This window comes from Eublepharis macularius, chromosome 8 (assembly GCF_028583425.1).
Source record: "Eublepharis macularius isolate TG4126 chromosome 8, MPM_Emac_v1.0, whole genome shotgun sequence".
NCBI lineage: Eukaryota > Metazoa > Chordata > Lepidosauria > Squamata > Eublepharidae > Eublepharis > Eublepharis macularius.
Window position 1 is genome coordinate 131,032,280 of NC_072797.1, and position 16,016 is coordinate 131,048,295.

Consider the following 16,016-nt stretch of genomic DNA (forward strand, 5'->3'; position numbering starts at 1 on the left):
TTATATTTTGCTCTAACCTACAATTTCGCTTCAAAGATGCACGAGTCTTATGAATGCTAATCATGCTCAATAGTACCTTTCATACAAACCTGCAACAGCACTTCAATTACTCTAACAGTTATGTTCACAATACTGCTGTGATTTCTGTAATAATTGCTGTTTTGTGTTTAACCATGTCATGTTTTAAATATGTTCTCTGCTACTAGAAATTTGAACATTTTTGCTTTCTATTGGAATGAATTACAAGAGGCTGGAAGATGTTCCTGTATTATATTTGTGGTAGAAATTATAATCATTGCTGGATTCTGGTGTCCCCAAAATCTGTTGGTGGCTCCCCCTGCCAGGATGTGTTTGTTCCTTGTTCCCTCATGTGTGATGGAGCAACAACAGGCTTTCTCGGAATGTGTGTGCATTTGGGGGGGGGGGGGGTGGCCAGGGATGCATATGCAAAACCAGGGCTTTTTTTCTGGGAAAAGAGGTGGTGAAACTCAGTGGGTTGCCCTCGGAGAAAATGGTCACATGGCTGGTGGCCCCGCCCCCTGATCTCCAGACAGAGGGGAGTTGAGATTGCCCTCGTAGAGATCAGGGGGCGGGGCCACCAGCCATGTGACCATTTTCAGGAGGTTCTGGAACTCCTTTCCCCCACGTTCCCCCTGAAAAAAAGCCCTGTGCAAAACCATAGTACGTTTCAGGTGGATAGCTGTGTTGGCCTGCAGTAGAACAGCAGGATTTAAGTCCAGCAGCACTTTAGGGACCAACAGGAGTTCCAGGGTGTAAGCTTTCAAGAATCAGAGCACCCTTCTTCAGACACAAAGGGAGTCTGAAGAAGGGAACTCTAACTCTCGAAAGCTTATACCCTGAAAATCTGGTTGGTCCTTAAGGAGCCGCTGGACTCGAATCCTGCATAATTAGTCAGACGCTCCAGCGCCTGAATCAGGAGCAGCCTTCATGTCCTCAGAAGCCTTTGTACATACCCCTGGATCCCTTCTCAGCAGAAGGTTGTAGCAGTGCCTTCTCTGTGACAATCCCAGTCTTGTTGACCCGATTGCCAAGGGAATCTTGCGTAAATTTAAGCTCACATGATTTGAGGAAGTGGTTTCTTGTATGACTGGGGAAGGCAATGGCAAACTACCCCGTAAAACGTCTGCCAAGAAGACGTCATGGTGCAGTGTCCCCCCACCCCCCATGGGTCAGTAATGACTCAGTGCTTGCACAGTAATGACTCGGTGCTTGTATACCTTTACCTTTACCTTTCTGGGATATTCAAGTTTTTAGGCACATTGAAAGGTTTGGTATTTCCACTGGGATTTTTTTCTCTCTGAACAATCCCCCCTCCCCATGCCACACTACTTAGAAATTCGCATTTCCAAAAAGGCTGGCCAATCAGAATGGGGAACCACTTTCCACAAAGCATTCCAAAACCTTCTGTGGACTTGCAGTTTTCTGGCTTGAGCTCCCTGCAACACATTTTTTTCCAGTTAATTTTCTAGAAAGTTTTTTTTTCTTAGTTTTTTAAAATATATATTTATGTTATTTATAGTCTGCTTTTCTCACGGAGACACAAGGTAGATTACACAGTGTAGATCAAGACAGCCATGTGGTCTTAATAGACTCTTGATTTAAACATTGTAGTCTGCACTTTATTTTTCTTTCACTTATCATGGTGATGTTTCTGTGTAATCCAGAAGATACTTCTTTGTAAAATCATATCCGTGTCAGCACGTTCTGAATAAAAAGCTTAGAAGATTTTCTTGAGTTCCAGACTCCAAAGAATTGCATCAAGGGGGCAGACTTAGGATGTGAGTCTTTACTTAGTGTGTAAATGAGTAAATCAGACTTAGTATAGATAATTAACATAGCAGTTATGAGAAGTGTCCATCCCGAATGTTGCCAAAGAACAGAACTGCTACAAAGTTTCTTTACATTTGCATTGTGTGATTGAATGTACAAGAAGTGCAAGAATAGTGATTTAAAAATAAATAAATTGCTCATAAACGATGTCACATTGATATTCTCAGTCCCCTTTCAATCAGTCCCTCGCGTCTTCATGTCACTTTTTCTTATCTCCCCTCAGATGTTGCCCTTGATCCTTGGGAGATCTGTAAGAACAACTCCAGTTGTGTGGTGTAACAGAGCTCCTCACTAGGCCACATTCTATAATTAAGATAGTCTTCATATTCAGAGTGCATCATTCCTGGAGCTTGCCTTGCTCCGTCCTGTAGACTCAACGCGGCTTGTATGCTGCTCATTCGTCACATCGCAGTGGAGTTGCTGTCTCAGTTTTGCTTTGCCTTTTTCTAGTAATAGGGAAAACTTGAAGGCCAGATCGACTGCAGACAATTAATGAGTGATAATGGAGTCTCTAATTATAAACATATAATAACAACAACAACAACATTCGATTTATATACTGCCCTTCAGGACAACTTAACATCCACTCAGAACAGTTTACAAAGTATATTATTATTATCCCCACAACGATCTCCCTGTTAGGTGAGTGGGGCTGAGAGAGCTCTGGAAGAACTGTTGAGTGACCTAAGGTCACCCAGCTGGCTTTAAGTGGAGGAGTGGGGAATCAAACCTAGTTCTCCAGATTACAATCCCGTCGCTTTTAACCACTTCACCAAACTGACTCTCTCCCTCTCTGTCAGTTCCTTTTTTCTGGTTGGGGGAGTTGTCCTGTGCTCTGGATATTTTAAGCTTTAGAAACTTTTTTTTGCATTCTGAATCTCTTCTGGTTTTCTTTCTGCCAACTGCTTTACCTTCTACAGAAACGGTTAACTGGGGTAGATTCTACCTCTGTCCTCCCACTCCAATGAGCAAAGTTTGAAGCTTGTCTCCTCCCTAAGGAACCTACCTCCAGCTTAAGTGGTTCTGAACTAAAGTGGGAGAAAGGCTCGTTAAGACTCCTCAAAGGATGGTTGGATCCATCCTTTGGTCCTCACCTTGGTCCTCAGAGAAGACCTTTCCTGCTTTTAAACAGCTCTGTTCAAGTCAGCCTGCACAACTTGAGGCCTGCTAAACAGAAAAAACTCGCCAGCCCTCATACAATTTCAGTGTGCCATCCTTCTTCTACACCGGGCCTTTGACTAGGGGCCAGCTTTTTTGTCCCCCTCCTGACCGCCACACCCTCCTTTTGCAGCCGCCCTTGAGTTACATCATGGTGGTGCCAGGGCTTATAATGATTTTGCAGTAGCCGATCTGTCTGATGGTGCCTGGATTTTAATGTGTTAATGCATTAATAAAGTTTTTATTGTATTTTAACAGTATATTTGTTGGAAGCCACCCTGAGCCCGCTTGCGGGAAGGGCGGGGTATACGTTGAATAAAATAAATAACTTACTGTATCAATTTCCCTCCACGGTACCATCACTGGTCCCCAGTAACAGCACTATGTTACTCCCTGCCATATCAACCCCCTCAACCAATTGCTTTCCAACATCTCATCACATGCCAAAATAGTGGATAGCTCTCCACTATCCTGGAAGCTTAAACAACATGTTATCCAACCCACTTCTCCCTCGACCCCTGTTCAGTTCCATATTCTTCCCCTATGGCAGCAAATGGAAAATCTGCCCTGAGCCTGCTGGTGTGGGGAGGGCAGAATATAAATTGAAGCAAATAAATAAATAAAACCATAGATTCCACACTCCACTGTGGTCTGTACCAGCATACTCCACTTGTCAATAAACCCTCTGTTCCTTCACACCAGCACTGCTATCTTAAAGGGAATGAAGAAGCTGATGTCGGGGCCTGCTGGTTCAGTGTAGCTGAACCCCCCCTGATAGGTAGTCTCTCTTCAAGGGTAAAGGAATGGGGGCTAATATGGTCTGCTGTGGTAGCTGTTAATTTGCAATCGTTGGCCATGTGAATTAATTGCAAGACTGGAATAAGATGCAATAAAGGAAGATAACATCTGCGTACCAACAGAAAAAAGTTTTAAAGTGGATGAGTTCTTTTGAGGTATACATGCCATAAGAGACCTATCTCTGGGGCTCAGCCCACTTGCGCTCAGCTCAGTAAAGCATAACACAGATACGAGATGCAGATACTAAAATGCAGGGCTTTTTTCTGGGAAAAGAGGTGGTGGAACTCAGTGGGTTGCCCTCAGAGAAAATGGTCACATGGCTGGTGGCCCTGCCCCCTGATCTCCAGACAGAAGGGAGTTGAGATTGCCCTCCGCGCCGCTGAAGCAGCGCGGAGGGCAATCTCAACTCCCCTCTGTCTGGAGATCAGGGGGCGGGGCCACCAGCCATGTGACCATTTTCAAGAGGTTCCGGAACTCTGTTCCGCTGCGTTCCTGCTGAAAAAAAAGCCCTGCTAAAATATGTAAAGGCTATGATCCAGGAGCAATCAGAACTGTACTCTCTTACAGAATATAATAAAACTTTTAAACCTTGAAAAAAAGGTCTAAATTTGCATAAATAGACATATTTAATTGCTTTTTAAGTGAAGAAGTACAAGAAAAGTGAAAATCAGGAGGCAATAGGGTTGCCAGGTCCCTTTATCCTCCGAGCAGGAGAGGCGGACCTGGCAGTCACTTTTTGAATGTCCTTACACGTAAAGTATGGACATGCTCCTGGCGCACTGTGATGACATCACTCCCAGGAGTGCTTCCACATTTTGACCAGTTTGGAGCCCCAATCTGCCTGATGCAAAGTGCGAGAGCACTTCCAGGGCCTCCATGATGACGTCTCTCTTGGGAGTGATGTTGTCACGCCGACCCAGGAGAGCACCCTGGGAGGCCCATTCCCATGCCTTCCCCCTGCTGGCCAGGTGAGTGGAGGCAGAGGCTGGGAGCAGGGGATCCCCTGCCCCAACCGGGGGACAGGCAACCCTAGGCGGCAAACATGAGGAGTTCTAAACAGAGGCAAGACCTGTAATGTGCAAAAGACCTTTCTTTATCCTTACGGTTCAAAGATGCCATTGAGACATACAGTCGCATCTCAGACAAGTTAGACTGGAACTTGCAACAATCAGAAAAGCAAATGCCATTAACTATCTCAAATTTCAGTTGTGCTTGTGATGAGAATAACCCAGTCACTGGGCTCCTGCATTCCCTCTCCGCGTCTCCTTGTGTGACATTGAAATTGCAAACTAGGAAGCCTTCAATAATCCACAGTTGGCTATTATATCCAAATTGGGTGATTAAAAAAAATGTGGCTTGCTTTTTGCTTTGAAACCAGAATTCCAAACCGTGCCTTAATTCTAGGATATATCCCAACAACTTTAAAGAAAATAATCAGAAGTGTATATATTTGGCTAAAAGCTATAGCTTTTCCACACTATAAGTATTTTAAATTGCTTACCATTTTTAATGAGGAAGTGATAGCTTTGAGCTACATACACACCCCATATGATACTTTATAAAATAGGCCATCATATTATACGGTCATTTAGCTGATCTGTGGAGAAACCTGCTCTCAGTTATCTTCTTTACTGTTTTGATGATGCTATATTTGTCCTTTGTGCATTGCAGATATGAACTGAGCAATTCTTCAGTTTGCAATGCAGTCAACATATTACCTTTTGGAACAGAAAAGGCTGTGAGCCTCTCCAAGTAACTTAAAAGGGGCAACATGTTTGCTTTTTTTTCGGAGAGGCTATAGTTGCTGTATATCTGAGCATTTGTTCTGCAGCATGTAACTGGAAAGGTATAAATTGAACCTTTTATGTTTTGATCATTTGCAGTCTTGCTAATGGAAATGCAATAGATTTTGCTGCAGAAACCTAACTCTGAATCAATATTGATGCAGTGAAGCAGCTTGTTCAGCAACAGAGAATGTCCCTAATGTGTGTGTGTGTGTGTGTGTGTAGTTCCTATGGTCAGCTTAAGGTAACAAGGTACAACCAAGTCTGAAAAAGCAGGCTTGGGTTCTATACCCTGGCTTCATCCACAGGTATTGTCTCTGGCAACCCATGGGAGACTTAACCTCTGTGTGTGGGGTGAAGGGAGCTTTCCTGGCAACCCAGAAGTGAAATCATTGCATCATCAGTGATGCTAGTATTCATTCAAAATTTTATGAACTATAGAGTTCTGGATTAATACTAGAGCATCGCTTGACACGATGACATCACTTCTGGGATGTGCTGGAAGTGATGTCATGGTGTCAGTTGACGCTTCCATTTTCCCTTCCATTTCCCCAGCTATTTCCCCCCTGCTGCCCAGTAGAGTGGCAGTGGGCAGCCCTAGTGGGGGCAGAGTGTCTCCCACCAAAAAGAGGGAGGCGTGGTCTCCCAGTTTTGGTGAAGTGATTCCCATTAGTGAAATCAGTGTCACTAACTGTCATTTTAGCAAAGCATGGGATTAAGACAGTGGGATGGATCCAACCATCCTCCAAGTAGCCTTCCTCCAGTCTAAGGAGCTTTCTTTCAACTTAAATGGCTCTGTCTCCAATGGAAGAGTCACTTAAGTTGGAGGAACGCTCCTTAGATTGGAGGAGAGCTTCAAACCTGAGCCAAAAGGAAATGCTTATGACCACAGTATCAGGGTCACTCGGGCTTCCATTGATTTGTAATGCAGAAAGTTAATACAGGCCATCTTCGTGATGAAAAGTTTGGTTAACGTCGGTACTGATGTTTTCACTAATGTAAATCCTGATTTCCTCTTTTTGGATAATGATCAACCTTGTAATTGATGTCACCTTGTATAGACAGGCCCGGAAAAATGGTAGAATTCATAGACCCAGCTTATGTTTTACAGGTACTGTACCTTCTCTCCCTCTTTTTCTTTTTGATATTTTTCTCTTGTACAGTTTCCATGTATAACTATTCCTGAGGATGCCAGGAAGGCTCCTACATTTTTGGCTTTCTGTAAACTATGAAAAACAGAACTATTCAGGAGGGCATTTTTATACAGGAAGAGGGTTACATATAAGTTAATAGAATGATTCAGGAAGATGTTTCAATAGAGAGAATATAACTGCAGACTATACTAATACTATGTATCATCTTTTGCTCTTTGTTTTTATCTTGCTTTCATTGTATTATATTTCTACTTACATAGTACCATTCCTTGTACTGTTTAACATGTCGTGTTTAATGCCTGTGCTTTGTTTCAGATTCCTACAATCCCAGTCCTATTACATTGTTTATTAGATGTGTCCTCGTCCTATTGATTGTACTAATTTACAATGCATAATCCACTTTGAGTCTCAGTGAGAAAGAGAGGGAATAATAAATAAATAAAAGAAATAATATTTCACACATTGGAACATTATGGCATGTAATTCTTAATAAGTTGGATGCAGATGCTCTTAGAATTCTTTTTCTTTAAATAAAAGAGGAGTTCTTCCAAGTGTAGTATGTGAATCACATATTACATCTGATTAGAGCCTTTCCAGTCCATTAAAGCAAAGGCTCTAATTAGATCTAATATGTAATTCACATACTACACTTGGAAGAATTTCCAAAATTTTGAAACCGTAGGAGGGACTGTTCTTAATTTTTCTCACAAGAAAATTGGAAGAATTGATATTTTATAGAAAATGTAAATATAGGCAATATTTATGGAGCAGTCCGAAGCAGGGTTATACTCTGCTAAGCCTGTTGACATCAATATGCATGGAAAGGTGTGATTCTGTTTAGGACAGCACTATTTTGTTACCAGGCTTAAACTTGTGTTACTGCTTTAAACAACAACAAAATTGCATCCTTTATAACTAAACATTATAAAATTGTACTATTTGGCATGTTTATGAAATTAGAAATACTTTAGATTTCTACAAGCAAAATTTCAAAGTACTAGATTAAGAGAGAGAGAAAGAGAGAGAGAGAAGCTACTTTAGCATGTGGGGGGGGGTTGCAAACTGAAAAACAGGAAATATAAAAGTTGAAAATAGTAAATATTTCTGGTTATCATGTGAAACTATCAAATTTAATGTGATCACATTAGGCATTTTTAGCAACAGAAGCCAAGCTGGAATAAGTTTATCATAGCTGACTATTGTTTAACATATGATATGTTTGTTGACATGAGCTCCTTCATAAAGTAGTTGCTTGAGATGATGGAACTTATAAGCCATTGGGTGCACACAAAAGATGGTGGGAAATCATGACTTTATCGTATAAGAAGAGCATATTTAGATGGGAAAAGTCAGGGCTTTTTTTCAGCTGGAACACGGTGGAACGGAGTTCCAGCACCTCTTGAAAATGGTCACATGGCTGGTGACCCCGCCCCCTGATCTCCAGACAGAGGGGAGTTGAGATTGCCTTCGCAGAGGGCAATCTCAACTCCCCTCTGTCTGGAGATCAGGGGGCAGGGCCACCAGCCATGTGACCATTTTCTCGGAGGGCAACCCATTGAGTTCCACCACCTCTTTTCCCAGAAAAAAAGCCCTGGAGAAAGTGAAGAAAAAATGTACCAAAAGAAAGTGGTTTACTATTTGAAGATCCTGATAATCATTGAGACGGTCAGAAGGTCTTTAAGTCACAACCAGATTTGGCCTGCTCTTGCAGCTCTGTTTTCTATGGTTGGTTTGTTCAAAAGATAAATGTTGAAGGCAAATCTATGCAGTGATTGGATACTACAGTAGCAAGTATGTACTAATATCATGCTTCTCATCTTATTTCTGCTATGAACAGATTTCTTCCTGTATATATGATCTTTTATGAAAATTCTGCATTAACTTCTGATCTAATGAGCACATGGGAAAGGGCTATTGCTTTCCTGTCATTTAAATACTGTATCATTCGGTTTTCTAGACGTCTCCTTTAGTATACCCCAGCATAATTTTAGCGTACTGCATGCCCTCAAATTAGTTTCATCGTTAATAGTTTTGTGCAAGATATCAGTAACAATATCCCCAATTTGTAGGTCCTTCAGTCATGTAATTTTAGTAATGTATAGCTATAGGTGTTATGTGCTAAGAAAGGCAATATTTCAGGATAAAAGATGCAATCAATATCCCAGAGTCTATTTTTCAATGCTAGTTAACTGAAAGATAATATATAAAGCTCTCTTTGTGTTAATAGAACTGAAACCAATAATATGATGTATCTTTAGTCATTTCCAACATTGAAAGGTCCAAGGCAAAATATTGATGGTAGCCTTTTTTGACAGGATCTGCAGTCAGGTGAAGAATAAAGCTTGCTTTAAAAAGAAAATCAAATAGTTTGAAAGCAGTTTGCTATCACTGAAGTATGTCACGTTGAGGATCAGACCTTATTTTACATTATATAAGAAAAAGTTATCTTCAAAGTGAAGTGAAGGGTCACATGCAAAATTTTTGAATCCTTAACACTCAGCTGGTCATTGGTGACCACAAACAATCAATTTCAAGCAGGGCTTTTTTTCAGGGGGAACGCGGGGGAACGGAGTTCCAGCACCTCTTGAAAATGGTCACATGGCCGGTGGCCCCGCCCCCTGATCTCCAGACAGAGGGGAGTTGAGATTGCCCTCCACGCCGCTCAGCGGCGTGGAGGGCAATCTCAACTCCCCTCTGTCTGGAGATCAGGGGGCGGGGCCACCGGCCATGTGACCATTTTCTCTGAGGGCAACCCACTGAGTTCCACCACCTCTTTTCCCAGAAAAAAAGCCCTGATTTCAAGTATTACAAACTGGGGTTTTTTAACCCTTTTAAGCGACAAATAGTAGCTGATAGGCCAGTACATTCTTCTGGTGGACTAGTAACTTTATGGACTTACTTGCAATGCTGACAACAACATCAAGATAAGTAGGGGTATCTTGGTATTTATCCACATCAAGTTTTGAATCTCAGTATACAGAATGGGTTCTATAATACAGTAGACATTTACTCCAAATCTTGTCAAATTAGTTACACAAACTTGAAATCAAACTAGCCTTACTTTTGAAACCTGATTTTGTACTTGCCGGTGTTTGTTAACTGAATGAAAAAGAATACACTTTTGATTTTGAAAGACACTTCATCAAAAATTTGTAAGCAAGTTTAGTGTTTATGGGATAAAAAGACAGATCCTCTTATGGATCTGACCTTAGTTACAGACATCTTAAAACAACTTTTCACCTCTGTAACAATGAACGATCTCACACAGACACAAATTCAGGAACCAGGCACCACAACAGACCCTTCACCCTTATACATTCAAGCAACATGATCACAGAAACTAGTACCGTCAGTTTTCTATCTTAGACTCATTCACTTGCACGTCCGCCTATGTAATACATGGTCGTGGTCCCTAATCTTTTTGGTATCGTGACCCACAAGTCCAAATTTACTTCATATGGTGACTAGGGCTGTGCTATTCGGGTTTTGCTTCAGGTAAAGTTACCCGAAGTGGACCCGATTCGGCAAGCCTTGGCATTCCCAAAGTGGGGCCAGCACCTGAAGCGGGAATACCAAATCTCCCCACTCATGCACAGCCCTAATGGTGACCCATCCAGGGTTGACTCAAGAGATTGAGAAGGCACTGGGGAGTGCTGGTTTGAGGAGAAGTAGGAAGATAGCAGATTTCAGCAAAGAGGTGGGTGCCAAGCGGCTCAGTGAAGCACATCTCCCACAGCAAGTAGAGGGCAGTGAGGCACTGCATGGGCCGAGCAAAAGGTTGGGCTGCTGAAGGAGCAGTGCCAAGTCAGAGTCTAAGCTTGCATGCGCCTCTTTCTCTTCTCACTCTTCTCTCAGCTCCCACTTACTGTCCAGCCTTTTTTCTCCTTCCAGCTGTTATAATGTTACTCATTGCCAGACAGCTTTTTTCCTTTCATTATTGTCGCAAAGGGGGGAGAGGGAGGCAAGAAAATGAGAAGCTGGAAAAAAGAGAAAAAGAGAAGGGGTGTAAAGGACAGGAGCTGCCATTAGTGATGGCTGGTCTGCAACCCACTTTCTAAGGATCCACTTTTGGGCCCCAGTCTACAGGTTGAAAAACACATGTGTGGCATTTATTAACAATGCTTTTCTGTACATTGAACAAATAAGGCAGTCCATATGCAAAAGAATAAATAGACACAAATGAACAAACATTGCTAGAATGAGAAACCAGCGGATTAACATTTTAATCTTACAGGGAATGCTGTTGCTAATCTAAAAGTCTCCCATCTCTTACAAAAGAATTTCAAAGAGAGAATACAATGTGAAGTTGCTGAATTTGAATTCATTAAGAAATTGAACACTGACTCTGTTTTCCCAAATATTAGGATTTTCCACTCACTGTGGGTGCCAGTATCTTCCATATATTCTTACAGATGTTAATTAGTTCAGCCATATCTCTGTAACTTTCTAATTATATCTGCATTTCATGTTTCATACTGAACTTTTCTAGATTCTGTTTTTTGTCTAGCTATCAGAAGTTGGGAGTGTAAACTTCATCCATCGAATGTTAAGAATGTAATGAATGAGCTTAACTGACTGTGGCTAAGATCTCTGACAGCCCCTGTCTGTTAGTAGTGCTGTGTTGCTACTGCTGTGAACGTAGTCATACACAGCAAGTTACACCCTTCTAATTCAATTGAAGTCAGTCCGCTTAGAGGGGTGTGATTCTGCATAGGATGGCTCTGATAGTATTCATTTATCGATTTTCTTTGGACCAGCTGGGTTGAATTGGTGTGGATAGGATAGAATTGCCTCTCTGTCGCGCAAACTTGTTCCCTTTCTTGAAAAAATATTTTTTCTCCGTTTCAAAACTGGCTAAAATAGCGGGATGATGTACGTTCCGTCTGTCCATCGGCAGTTCTGAAGCTATAAGAAGAGTTCTGTTGTTGCAAACCCTTGATCTCTCTAGTCCAGCCTATTCTGTTTCACACAGTGGCCAACAAGATGCCCTGGAGGGCCAACGGATAGGGCACACAGGCCAAGACTTTTCCTTAATGTTACCTTCTGGTATTCTCAGGTTTGTTGCTTCTTTATATGGAGGTTTCCTTTATTCACCATGGCTATGAGCCGTTGCTGAGCCTCTCTTCCATGTCTAACCTCCCCTTTTAAAGCCATCTATGCTTGTGGCTCCTTAGAGGCTTCTTCCTAGAAGCTAAAATGACAAAACTGAACCTATCATACTTTGGTCACATCATGAGAAGATAAGATTCTCTGGAAAAGTCAATAGTGCTAGGAAAAGTGGAAGGCAGGAGGAAAAGAGGGAGACCTAAAACGAGATGCCTGGACTCAATAAAAGAAGCCTCGTCTTCCCATTTGCAGGATCTGAGCAAGTCTGTTAATGATAGGATGTTTTGGAGGTCTTTCCTTCATAGGGTCGCCATAGGTCAGAGGCGACTTGACAGCATATAGCACGTGCACGCACGGTTGTGTGGCTATAGCTACCATAGGTACCTTGTCTTTTTCTCTTTCTCCACCCAGAGATTTCTCTGCAGGATTCCCTGTCATGACCCCGTAGTGTGCATTCCCATCTATTCACCCCTCCTTTTCCTCATATCACAGGTTTTTCTATTCCCCCATTTTCACCCATCCTCCCCCCCCCTTGCTCTGTTTCTGTCCCACCCATCAGCCTTGCCCTTCTTACTCAGCTTGGCAGCAAGAGCAGATGAGAACTTCCCTCTCCCAGTAATTCTCACCATGGGGGAGTGGGCTCATTTCCCCACCCCCCCATACCATCCGCTAGCACGAGATAAATATACACTTTCTGTAAAGAGCAGCACTAACATCCCTTCATTTCATTCCTTGTTAATTTACTTTGAGGGAGAGAAAATACCGTGTGGTACCAAAGCAAGCTCAGTTTATTTTATCCCACTTAGTTCTACTGCCCATCCTGGGAGGTTAATTTAATGCAGAGGATTATGTTTCGCTGATTTCAACTCCGCATCCTTCCCCCTCAGTATCCCTCTCTTCTTCCTCAAGACTCTTACATCTGTCATTTTGACTTTCATTAATTGGAAGTAGAATCAGATACATGCAGATTAGCATTCAATGAATGTGTACAAAACAGCAGGAATAGAGTTGGGAAAATCTCATTGTGAGAGCAAGTATCGTGGGAAAGGTGACTATTAAGAGTAACGGCCAGTTCCAAAGTCAGCCTTTCCCTCGTTTCCACTTTTTAAAGGAAAAAATATTGTAATGGGGCTAGGAATTGTTTGTTGCTTTCAGACAAATAAGTGGAGGATAACCATGGATATAAAAAACGTACGAACTACAATTCTGTGAAGTTCTGTTACCTCGCACAACTTATCTGTATTGCGGGGCTTGATTTGAGATTCATTTCCTCAAACAACGCTAGACAAACGTGACTCAGAAGCCTTCGTATCAGACATATGCTGTTTGACATTCTCCGAGGAGGCGAAGCTGGCAGCCTGCTTCTAAATACAGTTGGCTTTTTGAATTATGCATCAAGCTGCAATATGGGGACAGCACTTCATAGCTCCTGTTTGGGGGGTGATGGTGATGGGAAGTAAGGGGAGGTCTGTGATATACTGCCACTTTTCATTTTTATGTGCTAGCGGAGTTAAAAGCAGCCCTTGAATTGTGTCACTTTTTTCATGGGCCTGACTATTTAATCATCTGAGAGAACATGAGTCTGAGTTTTGTGGTAAGATTTATTATACCCCTAACTGTCAGCAAAGTGCTTCCTTCAGCTGAGCATTGGGAAGTAGCCCAGTTTAGAACACTAATGGGCAACCGTCTGGGGGAAAAATAGCATGGGTGATTGAAATGTCACTGAGTTAGCCCTTTGGGCTGCCTGCTAAATGGTGCTGAGATCCTGGAGAGATTGCTCTTTTTTTCCTGGAGATGTCTGTGAGGTTGCTAACTATATACACAGCAGTGCATAATGATATAGAGGCTTTGATTTATCCTTGCCTTGGAAACGGCAGGAAAGATATTCAGGCTGTCGCCTGCATTTTGCAGAAGAAAAGACTTCAGTGCTGAGGTAAAATTTTATAATTATTATTGAATTGCTTAGACTTATAGCCAAGGACAGTTTTCTGTGCAAGTCAGAAAGTCTCCCCCAAATTCCTGGCTCTAAAAAGTCTGCCAGGTCGCTACAAACAGGATAAGAAAAAAAATCTAGTTGATATAAGTTTTAATTTAATTTAAATTAGAGGATTATGTTTCGCTGATTTCAATTCAGCGTCCTTCCCCTCAGTATCCCTCTCTTCTTCCTCAAGGCTCCTACATCTGTCATTTTGACTTTCTCCAGTTGCAAAATAGGGTAAAATAGGATAGTAGTGGGGTATGAACTGGAGTTTCAGGAGTAGTCTTCCATTCAGAATATCCACTTACCATCTCTCTGCCCCTCTCAGCAAGGAGCCAGTGGAGGCTTTACAGTAGATGTGTTATGAGTCCTATTTTTATTTATTTATACATTTATTTATTTTATTTATTTATGTCATTTATAGTCCGCCTTTCTCACTGAGACTCAAAATGGATTACATAGTGTGAGATTAGTATAATCAGTAGCAAGGACATTTCCATAAACAATGTCATGGGATAAATAAAAACAAGTTTACAAAGACATAGCATTAGCAGGGATCCAATATGGAGTTGAAGAATTGCTGAAACATAACATAATCAATTCTAGGACTGACATTAGACAACATGAAGCACAGGTAGCTCATAGGAGCACATATTTAAAACAACAGATAATATGTAAAGCAACATAGTAGTGAAGTCTATGGTCCTTAACTCATTATCGAAGCATCTGAGACCCCCTCCCTACAATACCGCCTTCCTATCTGAGTAATTTCCTAGCTGAGTAATTTCTGAATAATTCTGTTTTGCATTTTTTGAGGTGGAAGATGGCTTCTTACCTTGACACGGCCAACCTGGCCACCTGGATCCATGCTATAGTAACATCAAAACTTGATTATTGTAATGCACTATACATTGGTGTCCCATCTAAGTTAACTAGGAGGCTCCAATTGGTGCAAAATGCTGCAGCTCGACTATTAGCAGGAGCGAACAGGAGCTTGAACATCACATTCTACAGTCACTCCATTGGCTACCTGTCAGTTACCATGCTCAATTCAAAGTATTAGTTATTACATAACAAAGCTCTTCATGGCCTTGGCCCGGCATACCTGCGGGACCGCCTCCCTCCCTATGTCCCTCCACAGCAGCTTTGCTCAGTTGAACAGGGTCTCTTGCAGGTGCCAACCTGCACGTGGGTGAAATCAACAGCAGCCCATACACAGGCTTTCTCTGTGGTGGCCCCTACCCTGTGGAACGGCCTGCCTGAGGAGATCAGAAGAGCCCTCCCTCTCCTGGTCCACCTGATCAGTGATTGAAGAACAAGGTTGGCTTTCTGCCCTCTTGAGGGTGTTTTTGTTGATGTTGTTGACCAGGATGGGCAAAGTATGGCCATATGCCAGTTTCCTTCCCCTCCCAAGCACCTTCATCAGCTGTCATGCATAAAACTGACCTCCCTCAAGCCATGACCTCTCCCTAGTTTGTGAGTAGAATGTTCTTTTTCTTTTACGCATAAGGTGCTGCCTTAGTTTGAGTTAGGTTAAAGAGTAGAAATAGATGTTCTTTTAACATCTTCTTGGTTATGATTCTGTTGGCATCAGCTGTTGCCCAAATCAAATACTTCCTTCCGCACCCATCTCAATACAAACAAAAATGTTATCAGCAGTATTATCAACTATCAATTCTTCTCTCCTTAATCTCCAACTGATATGCAAGATTGATTTGTTTATTTGTCTCCCAGAAAAGGTTTTATCAAAATTATTAACAGAAACAATTTATTCATTTTCTCTCCCATCAGATTTTAAAATGAGGTTTTCTAACCTGGGTGCTTCCCCTGCTTCTCTCTTAAAAAAATAAAAATAGCAACTGTTCCATCCTCATTTCTTTGCACCATGCACTGTGGAAGGTGGTGGAGTGCCTGCAGAACTGAACTGTGCCAACTTAACTAGTTCTAGGGAGCAAAACGATGTGTTTTATTTTCCTTGTTCCAGGACCAAAACTGTAAAGCAGGTAAAGGAAGTGCTTCAAAAATGCACTCTCACACTACCTGGAGTTTAAAAAACAATATCAGCACTGTCCTTATGAACAAGTTGACTCACCTTATCCTACAAATTCTTGTTGCAGTAGTGCATAACAACCATTTTTACTACAGCCGATAATATCCTATCCTCTCAGAATACCCTTTTCATGGCAC

The 16,016-nt window shown here is 41.9% G+C and overlaps 1 protein-coding gene across 5 annotated transcripts in view; it reads left to right on the plus strand.

The window, feature by feature from the left end:
• The window catches only part of NRG1 (neuregulin 1), a 247,609-nt gene that overhangs the window by 110,756 nt on the left and 120,837 nt on the right, over positions 1-16,016 (plus strand). The gene's annotated exons all lie outside the window — the stretch shown is intronic.